The sequence below is a fragment of the Dufourea novaeangliae genome, unplaced genomic scaffold (assembly GCF_001272555.1).
Source record: "Dufourea novaeangliae isolate 0120121106 unplaced genomic scaffold, ASM127255v1 scaffold173, whole genome shotgun sequence".
Taxonomy (NCBI): Eukaryota; Metazoa; Arthropoda; class Insecta; order Hymenoptera; family Halictidae; genus Dufourea; species Dufourea novaeangliae.
Genome location: NW_015374048.1, coordinates 969,224 through 993,885, shown reverse-complemented (window position 1 = coordinate 993,885; position 24,662 = coordinate 969,224). Strand labels below are relative to the sequence as shown.

Below are 24,662 nucleotides of genomic sequence, written 5' to 3'. Positions count from 1 at the left end.
CGATCTGTATATCTTAATGTGATAGTTATCTGCAAGCACGCCTTGTAGTACAGCTATCTAGACGTCTGATAATACAATAACCCATTTCACTTATTTTTATATTCATACTACGTTTATCATTACTTGATACTGGATAACTTACGTAGGCTGTTCCAAAAGTAATGCAACTCTATTTCGAAAAGCTTTTCGGTATCGCATTATTAATAACCAAAGTGATGTCCTACAATGTAGTTTCACTGAGAAGCAATACTCTTAGACGTAGCGTTTTGTAAATAATTTTTAATAATCACTGTTGCCATTTTCAGTGAAACAGGAGACTCACCTGTAGGATACGCGGTTGAACGGGGACTTCGCTTGGACTGTAACCAACACAAGGATCATCATGAAAGATGTACATACGTATGCTTCTGGTACTTGTTCATGGAACACGAGAAACATCACTGTCGGTGTGTCGCTTCTCTAGATACGTAACCGTTCCAAAGGGAATCGTTTTGATTCTTAAAAACACTGCATAGAAAAACTTTCATACATGCAATTTATATTGGGAACGAACTACGTACACGTGAATTTAACAGTGAAAGGGTTAATTACCAGTTTTATGAGATCCATCGCAGAGGAACGACCTTCTTTCAAGCGACTTATCTCTATAGCATTATCCGATGCTTTGTTCTAACCCTCTTAACCCCTTTCCGCGTAACCGTCTGCTTTTGTAACCGACCTATTCAGGTGCACCTCGGCGTCCCATTTCGCAGAGTCGCAGAATATTCCAATGGATTTCGAGGTAACTCAGGAACAGGGGAATAGAAGAACGGGGACGAGAATGTAAAGCGAACGTTTCGGAAGTTCGGGATTATCGGACAAGCAGCATCTCGGGTGTTTTCTGGTGTTTTTTCGCGTCGCGTCTCGCGCAATCCCTTTCTATTCGCGGTAGCGGCGCGCGCGCGCGCGCGCGCGTGAACGCACTCGATTGCATTTTCCTGCAACGGCAACCTCCACTGGGAATATCGTGTGGCTCGTGCGTTTCGAAGGGAAGTGTGAGAACCGGCGGATCGAAAGGTTTCGACACGGTCGAGCGGCTAATTAGAATTTCCAACAGCGCCGTACGTCGGTATATATGTAGTATTTGCGGGAAGTGTTCCTGTAACACGACACCCTGTCATCATTTGGAACAATTCATTACTCGGCCGTTCGCTTTAATTGCATCGTCTGGCTCGTGGATCGTTAGCAGCCTCCCGTTTTTACTCAGACGAAAATTCATTTCCTCGAGTTGGTTCGCGTGAACCCGTGTCACTGTTTCTCGATAACGGTAGCGTCTGTCTTGACGGTAATTTCTTATATGGCTCGTAAATTCGATTTCTTTCTATCCTCGTCAAGAAATATACGCTTTTCGACGAACGATTAGACCGCGGGATCGCGAGTCGTTGTCCACGGTAGCACGCGTCGCCCGGCGTTCCTCGAGGTTTCGCGGTGCATCCAGGTGTGGAGCAGTCTGTAGGTCAGTTACACTGTTACTGTTACCGTCCGGGCTATTACCGGTTATCGCACGCCACGGCAACGGTACGCGCAACTTCGTTCGCGATGGAATTCTCCTTTGAGCAGGAACGCGGCCGCCACTACGATCGAAATTGCTCGGCAACGGCTTCCGTTTCGATCCCGCTGCTGCCGCTACGCCTAGATCCAGCCGGACGTGTAACGACCCTGCCACTTTCGAACTTCGCGACCGCCACTTCACGAAAACTTCCCGGAATTTCCGGGTCCGTTAACTTTCGCCTCTAACGGGGCCGATCGAACCCTGAAACACGGCCTGCCCCTGATTAATTTCGACAAAAACGGACACACAATAATTCTCCGACGTGGACGAGGAGAAAACAAGAAGAAGTTACCTGCAAACGGCCACTCGGATTACAAAGTAAACGCGCGTTTTTTCAAAGCTTCCCCTCCCCCCACGTTGTCTCGTCGCGCCGTTAAAGGGTTAATCGCCCTTTCGCTCCATTTCCGTGGCGTTCATGCTCGTCCGCCGTGACCGCGCTACTCTGCACCCACCCCCTCCTACTCTGTTCATCCCCCGACAGGTAATCCCGTTCCCGGGCTGTCGCTATTTTTATTTTCAATTTCTTCGGGAACTTCGTGCCGTGGGCATCGATCGATGGTTGAACGACGGGGTCGGCTCTTTCGAATTCGAGGATCGACTCGGCGTCTATGGTCGAGCACGCGTGAGAATTTCCGATTCGAACGGGAACGAACCGAACGAAAAAAGGGCCGAAGGGGGGATCGTTTTTTTTTCTTCCAGCCGGTTTTGTCTCTAATGCGATGCACGGCGCGAAATTCTCGCCGGTTAGAGGCAAGCCCCGACCAATGGTCTACCGGCGATAATTCCGGGCATCGAGGCGTCATTATGACTAATGAGCTAGGCGGGACGGGGCTCTTTGATCCGCGGCGTTAGAATTAGAGCCCGGGCTACGAGGCGAGTTCGCGATCCGGCCGAGCGGATAAAAAGGGGGATCGAGAAAAATGCGGGGCCGAATTACATCGACCACACCCATCGTTCCCGACGCGCGTGTATCGGCTCTCTTTTTATTCGACCCGGGGGCCCTCGATTGATTTCGACTGCTCCACCGGACACCTACACGCCGCGCGCGATCCATCGACGCGAACACTCGCGTGTGTCCGCCCACGGAACCGGCACCGATGCTTTTTCCGCCGGCGAACGGGGAAACGTATTTACATTTCAGACGAATCCCGTTAACCGTCCATTGTTCCAACGGTTCGGGAAGCAATTATCGGTAATCCGATAATATGCAAATTAATTCGATTAATTGCCCGCGAATCAATGTCTCCGGATCACTGAATCGGTGAGACGGCAGCTCGGGTTGTTTCGTCGACGAATCGATGCGGGATTCGGTCGATCGCCGGCCCGAACGAGAATTCAACTGTTTCGTCGCGGCGTAGATGGCTAAACGCTGATATCGCTGCACCGGTGGTCCCAGTCGGTGTGCACTTTTTTCTGCGGAAACGTTTCAGCGTAATACAATCTGTTGCGTTGCGATTGAATAACCTTCTTTACGAGAAGCTATTCACGGTTAAATGTGTGTTACTTTTAGGGCTGAACATGACTGTAAAAGGACTGTAGTGTAATATGTATAGTATTTTAACCCTCAGACACTACACTAGCGCGAATTTGCGAAACATTGTTTCGTCTGTAACATTCTATAATGATTTCCTTCCATTCCGATAAAAAATCATTTCTCACTTTTGCAATTAGTAGCAATGAATTTCTCAGGAAAGACCCTAAAAAATATGTGATAAGTTCAATTTACTTTTGTTCTCGTCAAGTTCTCAATCACTGCAAATTCAAAGTTTCCATTCGCACTAGTATGGTGTTTACGTATGCCGAGGTGGGGTGTGGTTTCCTTGGGTTAACGGTGAACTGGCTTATAGTCCACTATAGGTACTGGTCGATTGTACATAGCGACAGATATAAGGACGATCACCAACGCCCCTTTACTCAACGACGCGATTAACCTGTCGGTAATAAGGATTTAAATACCATCGAAATTTTTCCGTCTCCCGTTCAATACCCTACGAACAATAGCAGTAATGATACCAGCAGCTTGTTCCCTCGATTTCGCGCCTGTGCTTTCCGAGTACGCGGCCGTATCTAGTTCTGCGTGCGGTCGGCGCAACGTGCATGACACACGGCTCACGCCACGGGCGAACATTGGCATGCAAAGCTGACAGGTCACGACAGCGTATTCCTCGCAGCCTCGAACGCGACTGCCGATTCGACTTGCGCACGAACCAAGCGTGGACCGTCGACCGCCGATTGCCCCGCTGTCACGGTCGTTGATATCCTCCCCGCGTCGTTGTTCGGGACTCTTGGCAACGCGCGTTAATCTCGCGATAGAAACATCCTAGATCGAGCTAGATCCATCGATACGCTGCTTTGAAACCACCGACCAGAATTGGAAAAAATATTAAAAGTGGGTATCTTTGCCAATCTTGATATTGTTAACCCTTACGATGTTGAGATTCGAAAGCTTAATAATATACTGTCCTATCACGAATACCAAAGCTTGTGGTGTTTTAACCAGTTAAGTGTGTTTGACGTGTATACACGTCGAACCAAATCTTTATTACGGTGCGTTCGACGTGTATACACGTCGTGAGAAATAAAAAATTACCATTGACTATAAAATCTCTAAATTTTAATGAAATCCAATAAGAATATTATTTGATGGAATGTTTCCTTTATATTACCAATAGAACTGCTGAGTATTTTATACAGAGGGGGTGGTGGGATGATAAATAAAAATGAAGTTCTTCCTCGTTTTTCATAAAACTTATAATAGGACCATTTTGCCCTGCGTTCGACGTGTATACACGTCATAGCCTGATTTTAATTCCGCACACCGGTTTTTAAAACTAAATTCCACGCTTAACTGGTTAAGATCACCTGTGACTATTTATTATCTTTTTTGTTCGAGAAGTAAAATGTCGTCTGACCTGGTGACTTGTTCGTATTTTATGTTTGTGAGATGTAAAAACAAAACATTATGAGCCAGAGTACAGGCCAAAGTACATATCCATCGCGTTATCTACTCAAAACTTACGAAACGGACCACATTACTTTACTTTAAAAATTTTCCATCATTTACATCATTTCTGAGATATATTACGTATCTTGTCTGATAATCGTTCGTTCGAAACCTTGAAACACTCCGCGTCAAGAAGATGCTTCGAAAACAAAAAGCACGTCCGAAAGCATGTCGAAGACTACTTCAATTATCAAAATGATACAAATTGTGAAAATTACAAACCACAGGTCTATCTTTAACAGCGGTCCAAAGAGCCAAAGATAGTTCAGTTATTTTACTTTCATCCCGAACGTGTTCCGCCACACTTCCCTCTGGAACCGCGCCACGCAAAGTAATCGTCGTCCACGTAACTAACTCGGTAATGAACTTTCCGCTGAACCACGAACACTCCGGGTCGCCTCGATGCTCATTATGAATTCAACAGGGGGCCACGGGTCGGGACGCGTACGTAAACGACCCACGAAAATTTCAACCTTCTGGGTACAGCTGAAGCGTACACGGTCGAACGAGCGAACGATTAGGCCTGGACTGGTCGGCCAGGGGGGAAGGGACCGAGATCATCGGCGAGCTTCGACGTTCAGTGTGTACATAAGTACGTTTATTCAGGGTGCGTACCCTTGTATATCGGTTGTACCGAACAGCCCCCCTCGTCCGTCGTGGACCCTGTAATTATAAAGGACCGGTTTTCTCGTGGCATACACCTACGGTAGGTTTATACAGGGTGGGGCAATAACTATGTCCACTGTGAATATTGCCGTTATTTTAATATGGAAAAATGTTTTATACAAACCTTACACGGTATAGAGAGGGGCTTATCGTGATACAAACTTTTTCTGCGTGGAGATTCAAGGTCATCTCTGTTTTTTTTAATGGAATGCTATGTTTTATTTATCGCGATCTGATAGCCGGTGTTGAGGGTCATGCAAGCTCAAGTGTAGTAGTAAAATAAACTTTCTTACATTACAGGAGATGCTCGAAATGGTGATGGTTTGCGTCAATGCAAAGTTGCAATCTTCGTATCGCTGCATCACGTGCATGTCTTATCCTTTCTGAACTTATTCTAGCACATGCTGCAACTGTGATGCCAGCGATACGAAGATTGGAACTTTGCATTGACGCAAACGGTCACGACTTCGAGCGTCTCCTGCAATGTAAGAAAGTTTATTTTACTACCACATTTGACCTTGCACGACCTTCAATGATAGCTCGCCGAAGTCGTCTCAGCGCCGGCTGTCACATCGCGATAAAAAAAAAACATAGCATTCCATTAAAAAAAATAGAGATGATCTTGAAATATCCTTTATGCCTTCACCCACGCAGAAAAAGTTTGTGTCACAATATGCCCCTCTCTATACCGTGTAAGTTTTGTATATAACATGTTTTCATATTGTTACAAATAACGGCAATAATCAAAGTGGACATAGTTATTGCCCCACCCTGTATACGCGTCTCCGTGTTCTTGCTGCGGTGCCCGTTCGCGCGTGATTGTCGTACGATCGCCGATATTAAAGTCCCGACCGCTCCCCGTCCGGATATACCTACCTACCTATCTAACCCGACGTCGTCGTCGTCGTCTGTGGGAAACGGCGCTATTCATTCTCGCGTCGAGATAGAATAACCAATTGGATAAAAACACTCCGGTCCCCTCGAACCGTCTCCATCGCAAGGAGAAAAGGTCGATGTTGCAACGCGAGCTCGGATCACGGGGAAAAACGAGACACGTTCAGCGAAATAAATCGAAGATGAGTCAGCTAGTACCGCGGAGCCCGTGAAGAACCGTGAAATCTCGATACGATGTTCACCCAACTTCGGGGCTCGGAACGTTTCCTTTATGTTTCCAGAGACCGATCTTCTTTGGACGTACAACATCCGAGAGATCTTGCCAGCACTTTCGCTTCATTGTTTCTTTCGTCGTTTCGAATTCAAGAACCGGGGAGGACTCGGGGTTCTTCGTCTGAACACTGGTCGTCTTCTTCTACTATTTATTTATTTAGTAATACTAAATAGCACACTAACGATCGAAGGTGCGGTCAGGGCACGGTCGGTATGAATTTATGATATTTCTCTCTCATTGGATTACGTGTAAGCGATTGAAACCGGTGCCTGATTTGACGTGATTTGACCGTTCCGTGACCGCTAGTGTGAATCGAGGGTAACGGACGGGAAGCGTATAATGTAGGACAGTGTCGGTCGATTGTGTAATGCAATTTAAATTTATTGCAAACGGTGCAGCGGGACATGCTGTTCGATTGAGTTATGTGGATTAGAAAGAGAATCGCTGACAGCCTGGGGCTTTTTTTATCTGATTAAACCAATCGTCCGGAAAGCGAATGATCTGGGTTGGAATCCCGATCCAGTATTGGATCGACCGATTGTTTTTCTCCTCAATCATCAATGCAAAAACTTTACGCAGACGTTGTTCTTACACCTATTGATTGACATTATTACATCATAGTGTGTTGGCAAGATTCTTCATTCTAGCGATGGGATTGGAAAATGAAGAATGCATACGAACGCTATACATATAGAAATCTAAATACGTCACCCAAAACTGGAGGACATGCATTGAAGCTGCAGTGCCGTCCTAAAGTATTGTACGCTTACCAGAAAATCAGTGGCAAATGCTTTAAATTTCATTAAAATTCACTTAACAGCTTTTCTTTGTTCTCACATTTATCAGTAGTAGGTAACATTATCCCCATCGTGGGTTGTATATGTATACATTATTCTAAACCTATGAAATCTGTAGATTTTCATAAATTCAATGTGCGTGCAATACTTTGGAACAGCAGTGTAATACCACGAGATTATTAATGGAATTATTAATAATCTTCAAGAGGAAAAGAACATCTGTGTTCTTTCTTGCGTTCTACAGTAGACATATTACGTTGAAGCACGACTGGATCATGATTAACTGTACCTATCCAACTTCATACCCACTCGCCCTATCAGCAAGCCCGAGGAATTTATGTTGCACCCTCTCGAGACTCCTAATGTACTTGCTCGTCGTGAATACCAAACAACGCTCGTATACTCGAGATGACACCGCACAATTCTCACTGGTACATGTGTATAGACCGTGAAGGTGACACTCTCGAGCCCCCTAAATCCTCTCTGAGCCTATTAGAATGGAGGCTCTAATTGAACTCGTCTCCGAAAATTTCAACGATTCATCGCCGCTAAGTTCCCGGTAGAACCGCCCGGACGAATGGTTTGAACGAACGGTTTGGACCCTCGGATCGAGAGCCGTTTCCTCGATAAGGAGGTAAATGCGTCTCAGTCACGAGAAAGTCAAAGAAACACGGTACGCGAATAAAATGAGCAGGCAGGCAGGCAGGCAGGGGTATATCGTTGCCTCGGCCAGACGAGATTCCGCGGGGCAAGAGCGGCGAGCCACGCTCTGCAATCGGAATCCTTTCACGGTCGAGCGTGCGCGCTCGGAAGGCTGGCTGCGGGGATTTCTAATGCTCGCCCGTGGTCAGAATTACCGGAGCCGCGTTAATAAACCGCCGGTTAAGCCCGGTATCGCGTGTCGCGAAATTCTTGCCGGCTGAGTCATGCGGGAACGCGGACCGTGTTCGGTAAGAGAGCTCGATCGGACGGACGGCGGCTGTGGCTCGATTTCTCGGATCTTCGATCCGTAGGTAATTCCCAGCACGCCGTATACTCCCACGACTCCGTTGCCCTAAAGTGTTCGCTTGATTTCGAGCGTACCTACTGGCGCCCCCGCTTTGGACGACCATTGCGCGATTTTCCGTCCGACGAATTCGTTTTCGAGCTTCGTGAAACCTCGCAGCGGGCACGAGCACTCCGTCTAATCGACCGAGCAACGAAATCGCAATGTAGATCGTGTCCTTATCCAAGCAGAAGCCTCGCGGGCAACTATTCGCGAACGAAAAAGGAAATCGCCACGGATTCGGCTGTACGCCGAGCGATTTCTTCACCCGCGAAATCTCAAAGTCGAATCATCCTTCTCCATCGGCGGCGTTACGGTGAACGGGACACGCGCCGGAAATTCGACGTTTGCTGCCCCTTTCGCGGATCTACCCCGGGGTTTCGCCGTCGCCGCGCGTCCGTACAAGGGAAAACGATCGTTGTAACGATTATGCGAACGCCGCCGACTAGTTGAATTAGCACGATCGACGCGTGTTCGCGAGCACGTGCCTCGAATGCTGCGAGCCGAGCGTATATACACTTGTACCACGCCATCGAGGCTTCAACCACCGACGGGAAGAGAAGGAGGCCCGGACGATCGCGGGCCTCTTCGGTCTCGAGTGCTTTCCACTCGCGAGACACGCCTAGCTTTTCACCGCGAGGAATCGATGTTTCGTTGGAAAACACGACGCGTAGGTAAGTACATGTACATATACCAACGGAACCGACGTGCCGCGTTCTTTCACGCGCCTCTGCCTCGATGAGTCCGACACGCGCGATTTCACAATTTTATTTTACAGACAATTCATCTTCCTAGGACGAACAAAGTGGACAATGGAATGGGATCTAAGTTTGTATAAATCACTCAAAACTGTGATTATAGCCTACCACGAGACAGTTAGATTGTAAAACAATAATTACGGAATCTCGTCCATTCACCGTGACATTACCTAACAATTATTAGCCTTATGTTTTTATCCTTTCGTTGCATCGCGCTTTGTAATACTGTTATAAAAGTGTTATTGTATCGGCGCAATAAAGAGATTGAATAAAACGAAATGAAGATAAATCGATCGATTCGCAGGGAACGAGCGCAAACAGCTCGTACCATCGCGATCCGATACGCAGGAGAGAGGCACAAGGTCGTGATTCCCAGAGCAAACACAATCCTTATTAATTTGTAAGCTCGATGGCAACGAACGATAAGACACGAAGGGAGGAATAAGAGGGGTCGAAAGTGGGGCAGAACGCGATGCGACGCGATCCACCGCCACAATACCGCGGCCTTACAATGCAAACGAGGCTCCGGTTCGGTCCTTTTGTATCTGTCGGGGCAATAATCTACCCGGGGCAAGAGAATATGAAATCTACGCGACTGTTTGCTTCGTTAAGCCTCCCATTTCGAGTATTTTTTTTGTCGGCAACGAAGACGAACGAGAGTGCATCGTTGATCCGCACGCGATTCCGTCGTTTGTTCACTCGCTTTGGATCTGCGTTCCAACGCGCCCGTGCTGTATTTGTATCTGTTTCGCGAGTGTTGCGTTCTGTTCTGTCGTTTTGCGTTGTGTAACCACGTATTTACCGATGCGAATAAAACCGATTTAATTCCCGGGTTCTCCTCATCTTTGCCATTTGCTCGAGCGCCACTGAATTTCCATCGGCTTTCGCTTTCGACCCGAGACCCGATTTTCGACATCCTTGTGCTCGTTCGGCCTCCGACTCGTTTTAATTAAATCGAGCAAGACTTCTCGTCGAATTTAATTCAGACTCTGCCCCGCTCGACGACTGGCGCACGGCAGCCAATATTTCCTGGGGAAATGTGTCACCGGCGCAACGAACTTCCATCGAATCTCGTTTATACGCTTTATCGTCGCGATCGACGACCTCGTGTCCCTCGAGGACTATCTTATCGGCATCGACAAGCTCAACGATCACCGCTGATGCTCGCGATTCTTATCATCAACATGCTATTATTATTATTATTATTATTATTATTATTATTACTATTATTATTGCTATTACCAGTGTATACGTGGTTACTCTTTAGTAGGTACTCTTGGTAAAGGAGTTGACTGAACAATGAAGTGAGATCGGACATATGGGCATATAAACTTTTATGATTATTTTCGTGATCAGAATCTACCCTCTGGAAGTATCCCGTACTTTTATTCAATCCATAAGCACTTAAGTCCTAAAGCACTTGTATCTCAGTTACTCGGACAAATGAATCGACAGAAATATGGTAGGTATGTGAGTGTTTCGGGATTCACTCGGGATCCTATGAATATATTCCAAAATGCAGAATAAGTTTCATCTATACTTGCAATTAACTGGACAAAAGTATTCGGGCGTTTTATGTACAAGCATAAATTGTAATCTAAAAGACGAGTTTCATGAGAATTTTCTATCTGTCCATTCTAGAATGGTACGAGGCAAAAGTTTTCGAAATACTTTAATAATTAATAATTAGATGGCTTATATGGAGCGTCAATATTTATAGTTCCTCAACGCAGAGACAATCAAATTGACGGTATATTCAACGAACAAACAATGTGTTCAACCAGATGACTTAGAGAAAATATATCGAAACGTGGTCCGAAAACGTTCGTCCTGCACTGTACGCGACGAGTAACAGACAAAAAAAGAGTCTTTCAGTTTCGAGGGTATGAATCTCGAGAATTCGAGTTCTCATTTCAAGTTCTCAAAACTGATGCGAGTATTTAAATCGGCGCTCGATTGGCAGCGTATAAAAATTCCATTATATTGCGGTTCTTTCGATTTTGTAATTGCAGGTAATTACAGGAATAGAGAGTACTCGGATACGCACCTGCTCGGTAATAGATATTATTTTCTAGTCTGTAACGAGCCATGACGGCTGAGCTGGCCGTAACTGTATCGTGCGTGAAACAAGTGCATACTACGCGCGCCCACTACGTACTACGTACTTACTACGTGCCTACTACGTCTAGTTCAGCCGTACCGGAGCTCGCGTTAGGATGCGCGTCGTGGCGTCGAGATGGTTGCCTATCGGCGAATCTACCGTTCGAAGCAAATAGCCATTTTTCTCGATGCTTTTAATTAGACGACGGTGCCGTAAGATTAGAGGCTCGACTCGGTTCTACTGTATCTCGCGGAGCGGTAACGGTAAATCGAGCGCGGACAACCTCCAGACGAACAAAACGATGCCGGTGCAACCATTTCGATTACGATCGCGTACGGCGCAGATGCACTCATCGCCGTTCACTCTATTTATTCCAATGGAGATACGAACCGCCGCGGCCTGACAAATTTCGCTACGAGCCTCGTCACGATTTTCGCCGAATCGTTCGCATTAATGCTTCGCGAGAATCAAAGAGTACAGTAAATAGATACGAATATTTCTATACTCCATTGGTATTCGGCACGAATTGCATTAGCGTCGTTTGAGAAACCGTTTTGCTGGTAGACCAACGAAGAGGATGTAAAAGTCGAATCTGAAGCATTCGAAAGAATTCTGTGGCGTAGTCTGGAAAGATTTAAGAACGAATAAATTCTTTAGATTGGGGATAGGTTAGTTCCAGAAGATTTCACTGCATCGGAATTCAAGCTCCGATCCTTTCGTTCGGCCGCTCTCAACCGATCGAGCTATCCAAACCGTCGATAGATTCCTCCTTGCATACCCTTGACGCACGCGAATGTCGAACGCCTACGAACGATTGATTGGTTGTTCGATTATGGAGATGCGGAAGGTGGATTCAGGAAGAAGCTAACAACAACGATGGAACAGGTGCACCGGTTTCCAATCGACACCTGTCTATCCACGATCGGCCCGACGCGTTAATCTTTGCAGCCGGATCCAATCCAAGCGCAAACAATTGCACGACCATACACGCGCGTCGGTTCCGCTCCTACGCGGTTGTTTCGCGGAGGTTCGGTTCGACTGATTAATCGGCACGGGGTTACCGAATTACGCGAATCGTCGTTAATCCTGGAACATGTCGCGGCACGGCAATTTGCATGGCGCGCGACACACCTACTCGAAACACGCGACCATCTTTTGCAACAAAGCTTAAATACCTCGTTGAACTCGTCATTAGTCTCCCGATCTTCTTAAGTTCAATTAATTCCTCCACGTCGCTGAGGTATTAAGAATTAGTGTATAATAATCTTCTTTAAAAAGTCAAGATACATTTGATGCTCTGATGTAACCAGAATCAATATGTACTAATCGTTATTAAATTTCAGTCTGCCTGTTTCTACACATCACATTTTTATGATAATGCTATTCCCGTTAATATACATACTTTCGAGTCTTTCCATTCGTTGAAACATGTTATCCGTGATTTAATTTTCTTCAAATTTGCTTAACAACCTCAAACTTTAATTCTGCATATTTAAATTAATTTTACTTTCTTTTCCTAAGTCGCATTTTATTGCATCTCATTTTCCTTTTGTAATGTTCAAGATCAGCTTCAAGAACAGCGGCCGTTGCTGCATACAGACCATCCTTTATTGAATTACTAGTAATGATACATACAGCGACATTTGATAAGGTACACTTGCTAACAATCAATCTGCCTTTAATGGTACCTGGCAACTATCGATACGACAAATCAAGCATTCGTTTACAAGTGCTCATCCTACTCTCTAAATACTATTATACACGATTCTCGATTATTGTAAATCAAAGGACATTCCATTGTCGTGCACATAAACAAACACGCGATTCAAAAGTTCATCTCTGCTCCATAACGCCCCGGTGGGCTGACCTACTTCCCGACAGCAGAAAATTATTGCGATATCATCGCGAGCGACGCGACGAATAATAAAGCACGACCGTGTTCGCGATGGGTGTGGATGTTCCATAATGTATAGACCGAGATATCGGGCCGTACGCATTCTGCGAGGCGAGGACAGGAAGAAGAAGACGCGTCATCGGCGACCGGCCTGACGGCAGCCTGTCGATCGCGAAGACTCGCTTAGAAATCCAATTCCGTCCGATTCTTTCGTCCAGAAAAGAGGAATCTCGCCCGGAGAGGGTCAGACAGCGAATGTCAGTCGAGATTCTGTGCCGTTCGCGTTCGAGATCTTTGGTGATCGCGGCTCTTACGGTCGTACAGCTTTTATCGAACAACGAGACGGAGAAGCGAGGTGAGAAACGGGTAGGAAAGGGTGAAAAAGAAAAGGTAGGGGGTGAAGAATGGGAAGGTTAACAGGAAACGGAGTTGCGAGACGATTCGTTTTAGCGCAGTTTTTGGTCGCCAAGCAACCACCCACAGTCAGGCTTTTAGCGCTTTAGTTCGGGCGAGAGCTTTTGTCTCGAGATCAAAAAGATCCCCCGACCTCTTCGCATCGGGTTAACTGGCTTCTGTCGAACCACGCGGGTCGTGAACCATTCTTCGAACGGCCAGGAGATCGTCGGGGGAGTGGAGGGGAAACGAAAATTCGATCGGTTTTTTATCTTCTCGGGCTCGAATTCAAAGAAAGGAGCGATCGAGGAGCGATCATAAATCAAACCAAGGAACAACGGCTCGCCGCACTGTGTGTCGTAAATAATTGATAGCGAAGAGAAAGGAGAGAGAGAATTTACTCACCATAATCGGAGCGCAATCTCGCCGGCCAGATACAGACGAAGACGGTACGGCGAGCGCAGCATCTGCAACGAAACAAGGCATTTCTTTTAACCGCTAATTCACCGTTACCGCACGCTGACAATGAAACTTCCTGGCCGCGGACTGAATCGATCCGTTAGCAAAAACGCGCGTTCGATCGGCGACGATCGGCCTCGAGAATCTACCTCGATGTAACCCGCCACGGGAATCCCGAGACGATCGACCAGGAATCTTTCATTCTTCTCTTCGTTGACCTTTTCAGACCGAAGTGTCGTTAAAAACCGTGACCGTTTCAATGTTTCGAGTGTAAAAAAATTTGATTCGATTTACGAAATCCATTTCATCGATTTGTCGAGAGGCAACGCAGAAAAATAAAATTGATATCGTTGGCGGAAATCGATCGGTTCGCGAACAAGCGCGTGTTACGCCGACAACCGCATAAATCACGGGCGTATGATCCGACGGGCGTGTTTTCCGGCGTAATCCGTTTACAGATCGGCGGTAAGCTGATTACCGGGCGCTGGATAACTCAACCGCGTGCAAACGACCGCTGACTCCTCGAGAATGGTCGGTCGCAGTCTGCCGACGGTTAGCGTACACCTGGCCCGGGCAAAGTGCAAAGTTCAACCGGGAACCTTGTCAAATATAAAGTTGCAGGTCCCGTAGCGTCCTCGAGTTACGAGCCGACGACCAAGTTTACCCTCAACTTCAGAATCACGTTTCCACAAAGTTCCCCGGCGAACAAAATGTGTTCGCGGACTCGTGAAGCGTTTTCCAATCACTCGTTTCTTACGTTCTCCGCTAATCCAACTTATTCGAGACGAAGTTTTCCCTCGCAATTAGGAGACGATTCGTCCCCCGGTCGCGGTTCGGGTCTCGGAACTCTGCGACAAGAGGAGCTCTTGGATAATTTGTTCTCCGGGTTCAGGTGGAATTTCTTATCGACGTCAGACGCGTGTGCTGATCGTATGCGACTAGACGAAACGGGAACTTTAAATGGTTCCCATTTTATCTCATCGTATTCAACGCGTCAAGTCTAAAGTAATATGTACATGTTCAATTACAAAGTGCAGGTATTCTTGATGCGTTTTTTCTCAAAATTTGTCGTCATCGAATTTTACTCTGTAACAAAGCAAGCATTCTGTTTAAAAAAAAACGAAGATCACTTTTAGATCTTACTGTACGAATACTTTTGTTTCGCACTGTACGCGTACTTTACGCGTACCAATAAGTAATCTACTATTCTTCGTCAAGTTTAATATTTATTTCTTTTATAAAAGCAAAACCTGTAGTGCTCCAATAATATTCATACTCATTCTCGAGCATCTCTGTGCCATATTTATGTTAGACAAGGCTCGAAGAATGTTTCGGACTGAAGTTATGCGACAGGCTTATTAAAGAAAAGAAATACCGGATTTACTTGCGGATACCTACATCTAATCTGTGATTCAGTTGTGTAATAAAGTCGCGTTATTATTATGATTATTTCTATCGTACACTTTATATCCGGGATAAAGATCCGACCGCGTCGCAGTCATAAAGTCGACGATACGACGCCCGTGACTTGCCGGTGCGTTAAGAGCACTTACGCCCGCGAGGTTTTCCTTCCGCCCTGGCGTTACCATGGGGACATTTTCGCGAGGGAATGGCCCCCGCGACGCCGAGCAGAACCAAGCGGAGTCGAGGATCTATCAGATAGGTTATCTCTCCCCCGGTGTTATTCAGACCCCTGCACAAGAGCACCGAACGATCACGGAGGCGAATACATGCAGGAATTTCCTCCGGCCGAATTCGAGACATCCAACGGAGTACATAGTCAGCTTTCATTAACTCCCAGGAAACGAGAGTTCCGTGATCTTCCCGGGGTCTGAATCCGAGGGGGGTGGAAAGTTGATCAAAGTACCAACGCTGTTCCTTACCGAACCGAGATCGAAATACACACGCTTCGCGCGACGGTGCCTTGATTACTCAAAGAGCCTGATTAACCCAACGATATTGTTCGAAAGCACAAAGGTGTCCCGTAAAGTAGCGGTGCCTCGAGTTTTCGACTACCGTGGAAGTTCGCCGGTCCCACGACTAAGATCGTCTACCAGCGAAACTTCCGGTATTTATTGCATTCGATCTGAAACGCAATCGCCAAAATCTCCCACCCTCCCCCGAACATTCGAAACGATAAGGTAACGCAAACAAACGATATTCCTGGCAAGATCATCCCTTTTGTTCATGCACGAATTCCCAGATGAGATTCGAGCGTACAGAGCCGAAAAGAGCAGACGCTCGAAGCGGGAGCCCATCGACGGCAAAGGCAACCTCCTAGGAGGCGATAAAGAATTCCATTTCCTCGGAAACTTTACAGAGAAGAGGCGTTTCCATCCGTGAGCCAGAATTCCGCCGATCTGCGGATCCGAGATTCCTGTCTTGTCATGAATAACGCACGCGCCCACGTCCCCGTTCCAACCTTATTCATCGAATTCCCTTCTTTATTTCCTCGTAGCTTTATTCTTATTCAGAGCCAATGTACGAGTCTCTTATGATCGTGTCGCGACTTCTCCGAGAACTTCGCCGACGACCGAACGCTTCTCCGGCATCGGAGAACAGTTATAAAACACGAAGATAAGATAGCCTACCGAGTAAGTAATAAGAGGGTACGAAGAAGGAATCAAATCTGATCGTCAAGATACCAGACAGAAAAACAGCAACCGTAGAAGGCAGAATTTGACAAATGACCGTTGAATAGCTGCTTCTACGTTGAAATCCAACATTTGCTCGTCGAAAAAGGACCACACGATCGTGTTTCTACGACTATTAATTATCAGGTGAAAACCGAGAAAGGATCCAACTGTCGGATCGATTATCCTTGAACGGGAACCACGCAAACGCGTTCGCTTTCGATAGTCGCGGGGCAAGACGTGGCGTGACGGTAGCGGACCACACCGGTAGATTATTTTCCAGGAACGATTCTTAGATCGTGCAGAAAATCGCGTGGACTTTGCGTTTTTGAAAGCGTTCCCCCGGTGGCTACCTTTGTCTGCGCCGGGACCCGAGATTCACCGCTTCGAAACTAGCAGACTGCAAACTGGTTCGGACACAGACACCCTATTCTCGAGAACGTGGATGAGCAGAAGCTGCTTTGGTAAATTTAACGGGAGCCCTAAGCGGTCGTGGCGGGTCTCGGTGAATGGCGGCTAGTACCGTAAAACCAACGGATGGCAATTAGGAGCACGGGACCGTACAGGGTGATACTAGAGTAGATAACTATCGTTGCATGACACAATTGTTTCCCGTGATTGCATTGGCACTACATGGTTTATAATCGAAAGAATTTATTTTTTATTATCTCTTTAATTTTTTCAATACTCCGCGCGCCAGGGTGAAAGCTTTCCGGAACCTTTTCATTGTGGAAGCGGTTCGAGCAACTTCCTGGAAATTCTTTGTTCGAGTAGCAAGACGAGGCCCGAACGCGAGACATCCGGTGTCGAATTTAATACAGGCGTCGAGGACGTGGAGGTGCTTCCGAGCAGCATGGCGTTTCTCGAGGAACGTCGAGACGGCCACTTCTCTCATTTTCACGAGTTTTCACATCCTCGGAGCGAAACACGCAACGTGGGCAGCCCCGGAAAAGTGCTTTCACCGTTTACGCGAGTAATTTACAAGCGACACGCCTGGCCGTGGATAAGCTCGTTATAAAGGCGGCGAAACGTTACGAGGCGTGTAACGTGTTATAAAGTCGACGGAAGATAAAGACGTAGGAGCGAAGGACTGCACGCGTTGCACCGTCGCGTCGGCCGATAAGAAGATAAGGATTACGACGCGCGCATACCGGCCGCCTCGAGTTTTCATATCGCGTTCCTGCTAAATTGGATTGGATTACATACGGAGGAATGCCTGTGAGAACGGACTGACGCGAGTCTCTCGAAAGAATTTCGAACGAGACTCGCATTAATCCACTTCCTGTGTCCTTGGTTCGCTCCTGTGCGTTTCGTGGATTAACGTGCTTCAAATAGAGGACGCTCGTAGACAGTAAATTAGGGACAATCGAAATGTTACGAATGAACGCTCCAAGATAATACGTAATCGTTGAATTTTCAAACAGAAAGAGTTCATCCTGGTTTCATGTGTCTAAGAGCTATCTTTCGTGCGCAGGACTCATTTTCATCGCAGAGTTTCAACCTTAACATGTATTCATCCGAGGAGGCGCGCACTCTCTCTACCGAAACATTCGCGATGAGGCGCCGTCGAAGCACGTGCGTTACAAGCGTCGTGGAATCGCGAGACCCCGGTTCTTGTCTCGCACGATCCCCGTTACTTCGGCGCGAGCGCAAATTGTTATTATCACCGTTGTTATTATTGCGGTCCGCGATACTGCCGCGGTGAATAACAATGGCTCTTCTAGCAGTCAGACGGACGCGTAATCACCGTTCTGCTACGACGTGTAATAACTTCAATTGTAAATTATCATACGGTTGACAGGAGGTATTAATCCGGCGAGAGTTTATCGCGGTACTCGACGGGGTTAACGACGTCTTTATCGAAAATTCCGCATCGGAAAAGCTTTTCAATCGACCGCGTGTAAATGATCAGTGGGCGGTAGTATTTCATCGCGAGAGACACAGATGAAGACGTTTATTCGAACGAAATTGCGAATGACTGATTACGGTGCTCGCAGCGTTCAAACGAATCTTTCTGAACAAACAATGAGAAAAAAGAATGTCACGGTCACGATTAACCGCGGTGGAACACCTGTCATTGTCAGAGGTTCTTCGTCGAAGGCCATGGAAACACAGCGGTCGATCGGCTCCACGGAAAACTTGAGAGGTCACTGCACTTCCTTGGGGAACCGGCGAGCTCGCGCAATTAATCAGAGACACAGGAAACATATCCCTTCGATATTCACTGTATACACCTGAACACATTCAACATCGCGTATAGCATAAATTTACAAGACCGAGTAAATAGTACGAGAGATGCAGCCCGCAGCACCGTCGTCTGTAACTCGCGCCCTTTTACTACACCATAAAATATCGCCATACTTTATGGATTTCAGACGTTCATAGCTTTCCGTGTGCGAGCCATTGTTGCTTCTTGAATGGCACAACCGTGTTCGAGACGCGGCTGATTGCCCGTCGTCCCCACGACAGTTTGCTTCTCTGCGATCTCTCGGAGACACGCATTCACCTGTCCGGCAGATGAAAGTAACTCTAAGGTTAAAACCAATCGAAAGATCTCTATCGTCGTTATTTCGATTGAATTTCGATTTCATTCAAACCGTACAACCTCCGGCAGTGTTTCCTCTTGGGCAGGCTATTAGGGTTCGTCGCTAACAAGCGGCTCGCGAGGTACAGATTTTACGCACCGATTTTGACGAAACTTTGTAGGAAGATAGCGAAAAGGTAAAATCCTAGCATCGTAAAACCAGCGACCGATCGGTGAGTACAGTCATCGTACTGTGTATGCAGCCACAGAGGTAATACAGTAAGAAGTTACCGTCTACTTGTCCACTTCAGCTTCTTTCGTCTTTCAATAAAGTGACGTTCCATGGCGGGTAACGTCGTGACTTTCTAAGTCAACGACTACGGTTTGATCTTATGGAGGAGAAACTTCTTTGTAAAACTTTGTTTCGTAGTCGGGTGGGACGCGGAAACTATTTTACTTTGTGTCATTTGAATAAGACGAAGAATGGAGGACGGCCTCGGTACACGTGTTCGTGACCAAAGCAATCGTCCAAGAAGCGAAAGATCTCGTGTACGATTCAATGTTCGAGTCGACCAATTTCCGTTTCCTCTACAATTTTTCCATTTACAGAGACGTATAAAATGGGAAGATTGGGAAGATTAATAAAATATAGATATAATATTACGTTTTCGTGAAGTTCTTGTTTCAGATTAGAATTATGAACCACGTAGTGATTACTCTGTTATTAGCAGTCCGATCGAAAATGTTTTTATCAGGTATAGCATGGTTTCAATGGAGCTTTAACAGTGATTATAGCAAATTTTTTGTAAACTTGTTTTATTCATGATTTTTCAAGGTCACCTTCAATGTTTTCCAAATACACCTATAATTTTGTTACGCCTATTTGTTAGAGGATTTCAAGACGAATTCGGTAAGTATCATAACATAACATGTGTTACTTTCTTTTTAATCGAAATTTTGAAAGAAAATTAAAGGTCACCTTGAAATTCATGAAAAACAAGAGTTGACAAAAAATTTGCTACAATCACGTTAAAGCTCTCTGAAAACCATGCTATACCCGATGAAAACATTTTCAATCGGACTGTTAATAACAGAGTAATCATTATACTATGATGTACACTACTTTGCATAAAAGTCTTAATATCACACAACGCTAGTGTTGCGACATATGTAGCGGCCTCTTGCACTGAACCCCTCGATTCTCTATCAACAGATACTATTAGTGTACCACCTCCGCATCAAGATAAAGACGTATGTATTCTCCAGCACGCAAATAACGGCGACGTTGTGTTCCACGGTCGATCGAATGCCGTCCAGGCCTTGAACTGTTTCATGCAAGAGGCTGCACACCTTGAGACGGAAGAACGACGACGGGAGTACACCCGGGGTAGGTACTATTGTCTCGAGAACGAGACCGTCCGCGTTTCTAGGAACTTCAAGAAGCCGGGCGCGGATCGATGCGGAACGAAGACAAACGTTCGTTCGCGCGTGCACTTGACATTTTGCAAGCTACGCCACTGTCGGTGTCAGCGGCACGCGTCAATCCGGCTCTCGGTCGTGCTTCGGTCGTGCTTCGCTCGAGCTCCGCGGGGCCCGGTACAGAGTCACGTTCGAGCGAACGTCCCGTGTTCAGGGGAGAGATCTCTTAATTAATTTCTTTGTATTCGCGGAACCGTCTATCGGGCGCGAATCTCCGTTCGGGTCGACGACTCCTTGTCGTTCCTAAAGACCATTCAAATTAATTTCAGATAAGATCTGTATCTCCGATTCGGAGCTCCTCGAAATGTTTCCCTCGATCGATCGTCCTCTGCGATAAGAATGTAATTTCAAGCCGTGGACATTAGGGTCCGAGACGCGCACCGACTGCTGTAATTTCGAGGAACCAAACGGAGACCAAACGAACATCGAGGTATTATTGTTTAACCGATCATTTGCCTCGCCTCAGATGCTATCAGTGGTTCAGAGAGAAAAAAAACTGCTCGAGGGTGGCGTTCTGTTTAAACTGGGGCAAAAATATCCACGCCCTCGTTGCGTTTAAGTGGCAATGGTAATAGTTGTCGTCCCGGAGTGGAAATTGGTACCGCGCAGTTGGTGGCTGGTGCTCCGAATTCAACGCGAAATTGATTTCCACTTGACCCCCCGATCGCTTTCGCCAAGAATGCCGCCGCGGCACGAACTTAGCCCGGATTCGATTCATCGGGCGACACAGTTCCACGCGTGAAAGGGAAATTTGTCGTTTCTGCGCTCGCAGCGCATCAATATCGACCTCGATCCTCCGAGGACGGGATATTATGGCACGGTTGCGCAACAAGCTCGTGGCTTCGTGTTCTCCACTGTACCCATTCTTCGAAGATTCGCGTGTTTCAAGAATTTCTTTCCGCGATCCGTGTACGCGGGCGGAACTTTATAGGTATGAGTCGTTTCGAAAAACAGTGCTACGAGTATACTGTTATTCACGTTCCTTTCGGACACACGACGTAATCCACACTTTCGTATGCAAAATTAGCAATTAACCGACCGGTAGACATGTCGTGATACTCAGAACCGGAAAATTTATTTACTCGTTAATGGGAATATTTATCATGCGGGCAAAAATAAACTGTACAAGTAGAAACAGATAAAATTACGACGAACAGGGATTGGAGATAACTTACCGCTTAACTCTTTCAAGCATAATGGTATAAAAAATGTCCCACTTTTTGAGTGATTGAACGCGCACGGTTGGACGTTATTTATATCACCTTTTTATATCGTGAAATTACTAAAAATAAATAACAATTAAAATAAAACTATTTTGTCACATTTTGCACAAAGAATATTTCTGTGCAACAAGGCATTTTCAAAGTTGTTAATTATAAATTTTTTAATTTAAAATTCTTTAGTTCATATTCACATAGGTAATGCATGTACATTTTAATTGTTCAAAAATAACACTCACGTGTTAAGTTCTCATTACGTAATACGTGAACGATGCGTACGGGAATCGTGTTACGACACCCCGTAGGTACCTAATACGGCAAGAGTTATCGAGACCCATTACAGCGTTAATTTGTAATTCCGTCTAATGTTCCTCTCGCTCGAAGCCCAACAATAGGTAGGTATTAACGCGACAACGACGATATACGTCCCCACGTGCCTCTAATGCCGTAGATTCTGTATCATGTAAGCGGAACGTGCCGATTTGTCGCGCGTGAAGATTTCGTGCGGTGGGACGTTGCACGATGCAAAATCGATACCCGTCGCACCGTTGGTATCCGTGTCGAGTTGTCGGTGGTCCTTGCCACCGAGTGAGCTTAGATCGAAGATAACGGCGGACCGATTGATTCGACTCGATTACCGGACAAATTTGTACCGGTTTAACGATCACGAGGCGCCGATCGAATCGAGAAACGATCCGGGGCGTGCACGATATCGCGAGTGAACGATCCTGAAAAGAAAAACCATCGACCACTCTCGCTTGTCGATTCGAATTCGTCCATTTCCCATTTTTCTTCTCTCTTCTCGAATCGTACCGATTTTCACGCGAGCGTGTTCGCGAAAGAGAGAGCAAAGCCGCGTGTACGCGCGTGCGGTCAGGGTACGACGCGATTCGCTCGTTGAAACGGGCTATAAATAGAAACGCAGGCGCGTTATTTCCCTTTAATCCGGAGGAATAGCGAGATATCTGTTGGCCGTTCGGGACCGGTTTCTGCCAACGTGTTCGCGAGACCGCGCGCGTCACATCTTTAATACTCCTTTAATGAAGAGGTTCCCACGAATATCCTAATTACCTTGAAATTACCGCGACGCGAGCCGTTAAACACCGGAACCTATTACTCTCGAAATTAAGGCGAAAACGCTTATAATCGGTGGTAAGATTAAACGGCGAAAATGTCTTCATGCCGAGCGGCACTGGACGCTTGGGCGCCACGCCACGTCGGTCGATTCCTGCAATTTGCAAATTCCATCGATCTTCCGACGACCGCAAGTGTTGTTCTTTCCCTCCAAACCCCCTCGTGTTGCCCGAGACACACGCTCCTATTATCCTTTGCCGCGTTTAACACGCGTCAGGACTATTCTTGCCGGGACCCGTATGTCGCCGTGTTATTCGTGTAATTTGCGAATATAAATCACGCGACCGTGGTTCGAGTGTAAACCGCTTGCCGGTGTAATTTACGATCGCGATAATTTGTCGTAGCCCCAGTGAAAGGAAGCTGATTAAAATATCGTCGTGTAAACCATCGTCCCGTAAGAGCGACGGAGGGCGCGCGTGCAGTTTGCGCGCACCGCGCGGATGCAAACCGCGACCAATTACCGCACCGATTACGCGCTGGTTCTCGCCGAAATTCTCTCTGCCACGCACACCTTTGATGATCGCGGCAGGGCTTCCTCGGAAATTTTGTCGCCATACAAACGGAAACTTCTGTGTTGATGCACGAATTCGCGCGGCAGACTAACTCGATAATCCGAGGTTAAATATATCCGTCGCTCGGTGGACACTTCTAGGTCTACGGGGTGGAGAGCGATAACTTCCTGGTTGCGCAACACCGCGGATCAACAACAGCGACCGTCACGATCCCGATCCGATCCTACGAAATTACGTCAATGGACGTACGTATGTATATATTTATGTATGTGTGTGAATCTACCTACTCGCGAGACAGTCCGACGAGCCCCGGAGAAAGGAAGCCGATTAAAATATCCGTCGGTGGTTTCGTTGCGAGGCGCTTGGATTATTACACGCATCGGAAGACAGATTCCCGCTAGATAAGCCTCGCGGAGAAAAAGAAAATAAACCGAGAGATTAATGGACTCGAAGACGAAACGCGAGGAAAGCCGTGGATGAAGGCAAACACGAGAAGAACGAGAGAAGCAGGGAGAGAGAGAGAGGGGTTGGTCGAGGTTCTCAACACTTTCACCGAATAACACCGACGCGTAACGGTCGCTAATTGCTTCTCCCGTAATTTTAATTAATCTCCATCTCGTAGCCAACATGCCGGGAAGACGGAAATTTCTCGCCGCTGACATCAAAGGTGAACGAGCGACGGGTTACGCATCCGCCACGCGTTAATTATCGGCACACGCTGCACCACGGTCTCTGAACTGGCTGGCGAACGTCACGGCCGTCTAGTACCGAATTTTCCCCTTGACTTTCGTCGCGATAATCGTTTACCCCGTTCGATCGACAGGCATTGAAATTGAATCGAAAACACGGAGAAAATCGTTGAAAAATCGGCAGGGAAAGTGTAAGTCTGACACGACGATGGGAACACCGGTCCCTAATTTCCCGTTCGAAACAATGACTCGGAGAAAGAAAGAGAGAGAGAGAGTCGGATACCAGAGTTGCGCAACGAAACGGACGCAACGAGGAAATGTTCTTCCTTTTTCTCCTTCTCCGAGAATCGCACGCGATCTCCCTGTTTCAGTCTCGGGGGGAACGTCCTTACTTCCAAGTTAACTTAGTTTCCTGTGGATCAGCGGGACATCCTGTACGGGAGGCTAGTTCTCTCGAGAAGAGACGGTAACGCGATCGCGTTTTTCTAACGGAAAGCGATATACAATTTATCTTTCTCTCTCTCTCTCTCTCTCTCTCTCGTTGGTGTTTAATGCATTCCCTAACGGTATCAATGTCCTTATTCGCATCAAATTC

General features: G+C 46.7%; 1 protein-coding gene across 1 annotated transcript in view; it reads right to left on the bottom strand.

The window, feature by feature from the left end:
- The window catches only part of LOC107189811 (SH3 and multiple ankyrin repeat domains protein 1), a 164,799-nt gene that overhangs the window by 87,403 nt on the left and 52,734 nt on the right, over positions 1-24,662 (bottom strand). Inside the window, exon 2 of the mRNA XM_015578478.1 lies at positions 13,823-13,884. The gene's annotated coding sequence lies outside the window, so the exon portion shown is untranslated. The remainder of the gene's footprint in view (positions 1-13,822; positions 13,885-24,662) is intronic.